The sequence below is a fragment of the Theobroma cacao genome, chromosome 3, assembly GCF_053813885.1.
Source record: "Theobroma cacao isolate CCN51 chromosome 3, ASM5381388v1, whole genome shotgun sequence".
Lineage (NCBI taxonomy): Eukaryota > Viridiplantae > Streptophyta > Magnoliopsida > Malvales > Malvaceae > Theobroma > Theobroma cacao.
The window spans coordinates 7,212,399-7,218,398 of record NC_142641.1 but is presented as its reverse complement, the minus strand read 5'-3'; positions in this window follow the sequence as shown (position 1 = coordinate 7,218,398).

Sequence of the window (6,000 nt, the reverse complement as noted above, 5' to 3'; positions counted from 1 at the left end):
TCCAAGGAAGGGAGTGAGCTGATTTTGTTGTTTTTAGAAGGTTATTGGCTGATATTTAATGGTTAGAAATGTTGGAGAGAGAATGGGATGATTTAGAGCTAAAATGGAGCGCGTTAGCAATTTATCGGGCAAAGTGCCAAAAATAGGTTAATATCGCGTTTAAGCCGTTTTAGGCTATTGCATTTCATACCATGCATTAGTATAGGATTTAAGTTAATTATATAGTGATTTAGCATCAATGTGATGAATTGTGTAAATTTTTGTAATGTGTCTAGGAGGAGAGCCTTCCGGAAAAGGCAAAGAAGTCGTACCCGACGAGTAGTGATCGGGGTGCTTAGAAAGCTTTTAGTTTGTACAAACGGTGAGTAAACTTATTATTATTGTAAATTATCTAGAGTTTATTTTAAATGCCCTTTATGTATTTTATGAAATGAGAACGAGATTAAAACGAGATTTTTGATGTTTTAGGAATAAATGTGACAAATAAAAATATATTGTATTGATTATGAAATTGAGTAATTGGAGGCTACAAATTGACTTGAAAAATATATATTTTCCTAGGAATGGCTTATGAGAAATGAGTATATGTGGCTATATTTTGTGAATGCATTGAGAAATTTATGTAAGTTGTTTTACTATGCAGGCTGGATAAATAAATAAAAGCCACGTTATACTGTCGAAATTTTATTAAAATTGGTGGGTTAGTCACTATAGTGACGGGTTTCCGTGGACTGCCTATTAGAGGGGCACGGTAAACCCAGTTATATAGTTACTCCGGTTGTAGAGGCGAGGAGGGTAACTCCCGGGGTAGTATTAGAGCTCACTTCACATCGAACCCCCACGTGAATGTGTAACTCGGCCAACGCAGAGGGACGACTTGTTTTAAAAATAAAAATGTGTTTCACGTGTGAATATTTTAACACCCTTGGCGAACTCGGTTAGATGCCTCGGCCAAGGTATCCCCGAGAATTAGTTTTGGCTTGAGCCTTGTTTTAATAAAAGACATAAGCCTTAACAATTGTTTTGGTAAATTACAAATATTTTATGGTTTAAGAAATAAATTGAAAACATTATGAAATGGGTTGAAATTTGTTGTTTAAACTTGCCTCCATTTTACTCGCCTTTAGATATTTATGATAATGTCTGTTTAGTCATTGGGATTGCAAAATCTCACCCAACTCCTTTTCACCCATTTCAGGTTCAGTATAGACTGTAGATAGCTGATCTCATCGAGGACTACCATTGGATCTGCATTTTTCAAATCGTAGGTTCACAGTCCTCTTTACTTTTGTTTATTCGGGGGCCCTCTTGTTATTGTAAATTAAATTAAATATTTTGGCTTACTGTATTTCAATATATATAAATTTATTTAGCTTTTACGCTACAAAAATTATTCAGTATAACTCTATAAATATTGTTTAATAAGAAAATAGAATATTTTCCTTAATATTTCTTTTATTTTCTTATTATATTGAAATAACCGTAATTTCATTTTAAATGAAGATTTTAGACTTTTAAACTCATTTTGAATATGAATTATGCGTTTTGTACTTGTATATTACGTTTTAGCCAGTTTCAAAATTTTTGAGAAAAAAATGACCAAAATACCCCTGTGTGGAGAAAATTTTATTTTGATTGTTTTTGATCTAAAATAGTGTATATTCTCTAAAAACTCGATATTTAACAATGATTGCTCACAGGAAAGGAAAGAAACTGATATGTAAGCCTTGCGGGATTTCGGTTGGCATTCAGGATAATGAGTGTCAATCGGGACGTCACGGCGATTGTCATGGGCCTTTGAGGGAGGTTCTGGGTCGTGACACTCACTATCACCCCTATTACAAACCAGAACCCGGTGTCACCAAAAAAATTCATTTACCAAACCAAAAACAAGATCCCCTCAAACACTTGTATATAAGACATTGACACATACAACCAATCAAAATTTGGCCATATTATAAGCCTTATAATCGTTAACCTTAACAACACATATCCCTCCACAGTTAGAGATAGCCATAAATCTACAAGGCATAAAGCACCCCAAACCATGATAAATCATTGCAGCCATTAGTCAATCACTAACTAGTATCCCAAAATTTGACTACACAATCCAAAGCCAACACTTACTAAGGATTGTAGGCATAGCCTTAGAAACATTCACAAGGACATTTCGCTCAACCCACCCTCACAACTCTTAAATCATATTTTTCCCTAGTCTTATTCCTTGCAAACACCTAAGATTCCTTAATATCAACCCCCCCTTCAACAAATAAACCTTACCCATGGTTCATTCCAAAAACAGACCATCCCCATAAAACATAGACATAGCATCACTAGAGATGAAAAATAGCTTCACCAAACAAAACATAACAATTGAATTTTTATATACATAAATCAAACCCCAAAAAGATAACTTTAGCCATTTTCAAAGAAAATACTAAAATCACTACTTAGTAATCAATGACAAAAAAAAACTTTTATAGCAATTAAATTTTCATATACAAAAATCAAACCCCAAAGAGATAACTTTGGCCATTTGCAAAGAAAATACTAAAATCAAAACCTTCTTGAGAATTTTTTATAAGTGATCATGGGCAATGGTAACAATTTGAAATTTTTTTACATCCATTGTACAAAATTCATCCAATGATTGCACACTTACACAAAAAACTAGATAACTTATATACCTTCAATATCCATGCACATAACCAAGAAACTAGACAGCACAAAAAAAAAAAAAAAAACAACCAAACACCTCATGCACATAGCCCTAATTATAAGGGATACAAAATCCTCTAAACCCCCTAATCCTTTTCACTATCCATGAAAATTTTTTTAGCCACTAATTCATGATCAATGACATAAAAAAACTTAGCAAAAAAGAAATAAAAAACTTACCAGTTTAATAGTAAGAGGATGAAAAGGCTTAAAGAAAAAGATGAAAGATGATAGTGAATTATTTAAAATTCCAAACAAAGATGATAATTAAAAAATGAATTTTCCTTCAAAATAATAAAGCGCGATTTAATTTCCACCTTTTATTTACAATGACCTAAAAGTCTTAAAAGGACATCATTTGAATATCCGAACCCCTAATTCTAGGAGATACAAAATCCTCGAAACCACATAATCCTCTTCATTATCTGATAACTCTATGATATAGAGTTATTTGGGTTTAATTTTAATATTAATTTAGCTTAGTTCTTATAGTAATGCATATAAATTAGTAAGTTTTATTTAATTATTCTATAGTAGTTAATTTAGGTGAGTCTGTCACGATCTAGAAGTCCCCTCGAGCTCATGATAACCGTCGCGGTGCCCCGATGGGCACTTATCTCCTGGAATGCCAACCGAAACCCCGCAAGGCTTAATATCAGTTTCTCATTTCCCTCGGTGAGTAACCGTTGCCAAATTTTATGTTCTAAAGGATTTTGAGCTATTTCCAACTTAAAACTGATAAAATAAAAATTTTTGTCTCACAGGGGCATTTTGGTCATTTTTCACTAAAAATTTTGAAACCAGTTAAAAATGTAGTAAACAAGTACCAATCGCATAATTTACAACTAAAAATAAGTTTAGGCATCTAAAATCTTTATTTAAAATGAAATTATAATTACTTGAATATAATAAGAAGATAAAATAAAATATTCAATAAAATATTTTACTATCTTATAAACAAAAATTTTGGAGTTATGCATAAATACTTTTTGTAATGTAAAAATAAAAAAAATTCATTCATACTGTAACGCAATAAACTATTAAATCTACAATATCAAGTGGGCCCATGATAACTAGAATTAAAGAAATTGTGAACCTATTGTGTGGAAGACGCTAATCCAATAGAAGCCCTTGATGGAATCAGCTATCTACAACCTACCCTAAGCTTGAAATGGGTGAAAGGAGGGTGGTGAGATTACAAAATCCCAGTGAGTAAACAAACATCATTTAAATCAGCTAAAGTCGAGTAAAAAGAGATAATTAAAATATCCCATCACAATACGTATTTCACAATTTGAAAATTCATCCCAACCTATGCAAACGGTTGTATTTCATTTAATTTCTCATTAAGGCTTATGACTTCCATAAACATTTGGCTCATGCCATCAAATAGTACTCGATGACACCTTGATCAGAGGCGTACACTCGAGCCCGCCAAGGCTGTTAAAATTTTGTATACACTTAAAACATATTTTTAGTTTGAGAAAAACACAACCGTTCCTGGCGTTGGCTGAGTTTCCCTTCACGTGGTGGTTTGGCATGAAGTGAACCCTAAGCTTTACCCCAGGAGATACCCTACGCGCCTCTCCGTTCGAGGTAAGAATATAATGGGGTTTATCGTACCCCTCTAAAAGGCTGGTCCACAGAAAACCCCTACTGCAGTGATTAATTAATATATATAATCCACCATACAATAAAGTTTAATAACATGATATGGCAATTATTGTAATTCACAATCTTTCAAGGCTAAATACACATTTCATATATTTCAACACAAATATCAATTCAACCATTCATGCAAATACTGTCATAAGCCATTCGATTCAAATCATAAATTTAATTCATAACAAATGGTCTCCAATTACTCTATTTTTCAAGATCATCATTCAATTTTAAAACAATTTATAAAATCTTTTCATGTAGACACATTTTATTTGTAAAACTCAAGATTTACCATTTAAACTCATTTTCATAAAATTTCACCAAAACCGATTAAAAACATACTTTAGATAATAAAAATGATGGTAAGGTTACTCACAGTACTAGGAGTTCGATATACTCATATTCCCGGTCTTCAGGCACAATCTCTCTACCCTTGTTAGAGGGCTCACCACCTATACATCATACGTGACACGAGTTTCAATAAATTGTGTCAATTTATCATAAACTATTTCAGGCTCTCTAAATCTAAATGAATGCATGCGATGGGATGCAAAATGTCTGATTAATCACTTAAATGTGATATTCAACCTAAGTCACACTATACTTGATCTAATCGGCTAAATTCTCCAATTGAACTCCGAATCAATTCTTCTCACTTTCTACACTCCAATTATACCTAAATTACCTCAATGACTGTGAATGAGATTCAATTTATCAGTTCCGGGTCAATAATCACACGTCTACACATTAGGTAAAAATTTAGAGTTTCACACCAAAATTTTCCATTTAATTTCTAGCCATACCAAACATCAAATATCACCTAAATATTATGAAATATCATCAATTTAAACTACAATATCCTCCCTAGAAAATTCGGCCAATAATGGTAATGGGGGAAAATGAATTCTATTCTTGTTGTTTTGTTTCTAAATATGCTAAACTAACTAAAAACACTAACATAACTTAAAATCAAATCAATCTAACTTCATTCTCTCTCCATACCCATTTGGGCAGCCATGAATTCACCATGAAAACATGAGATTTAACCATGAAAAATAAGGAGAAATGCATGGGAAAGGTAGATCACACAAGTCAAAATCAAGAAATTTTACCTTTGATTGCTTGATTCCTTGAAATCCACTAATATTCCTTTAATTTTCCCACCTAGGTTTCTTGTTTCTCCTTTCCTCTCTTTGTCTTACCATGGCCGGCCACATGAAGAGAAAATGGGATAAATTTGGGCTGATTTTAATGGAAAATAATAAAATATTCTTACTTGACACATGGCATGTTTCCATTGGTCCATTTTTAAAACTTTAAAAATTTTAATCCTTTTTATCTCCACCACACAATTAGTCAATGGTCAAAATGAGGATAAGGGAAGACCATGTGCTGGACAAATGTCCTGGTGGTGGAAAATTACTGTTTTGCCCTTAGGGTGGTAAAATTATCCTTTTACCCCTATGCTCCGAAAAATACCAAGAATGAATTTTTTTCACTTCTTAACCTCAAATCATACTCCAATAAGTCAAATGGGGCTAAAAAAAATCTTGTCTAAAAATTTTCATTTTGTCCCCAAGTGGCAAATGACCATTTTGCCATTAGATAGTGAAAATTTCG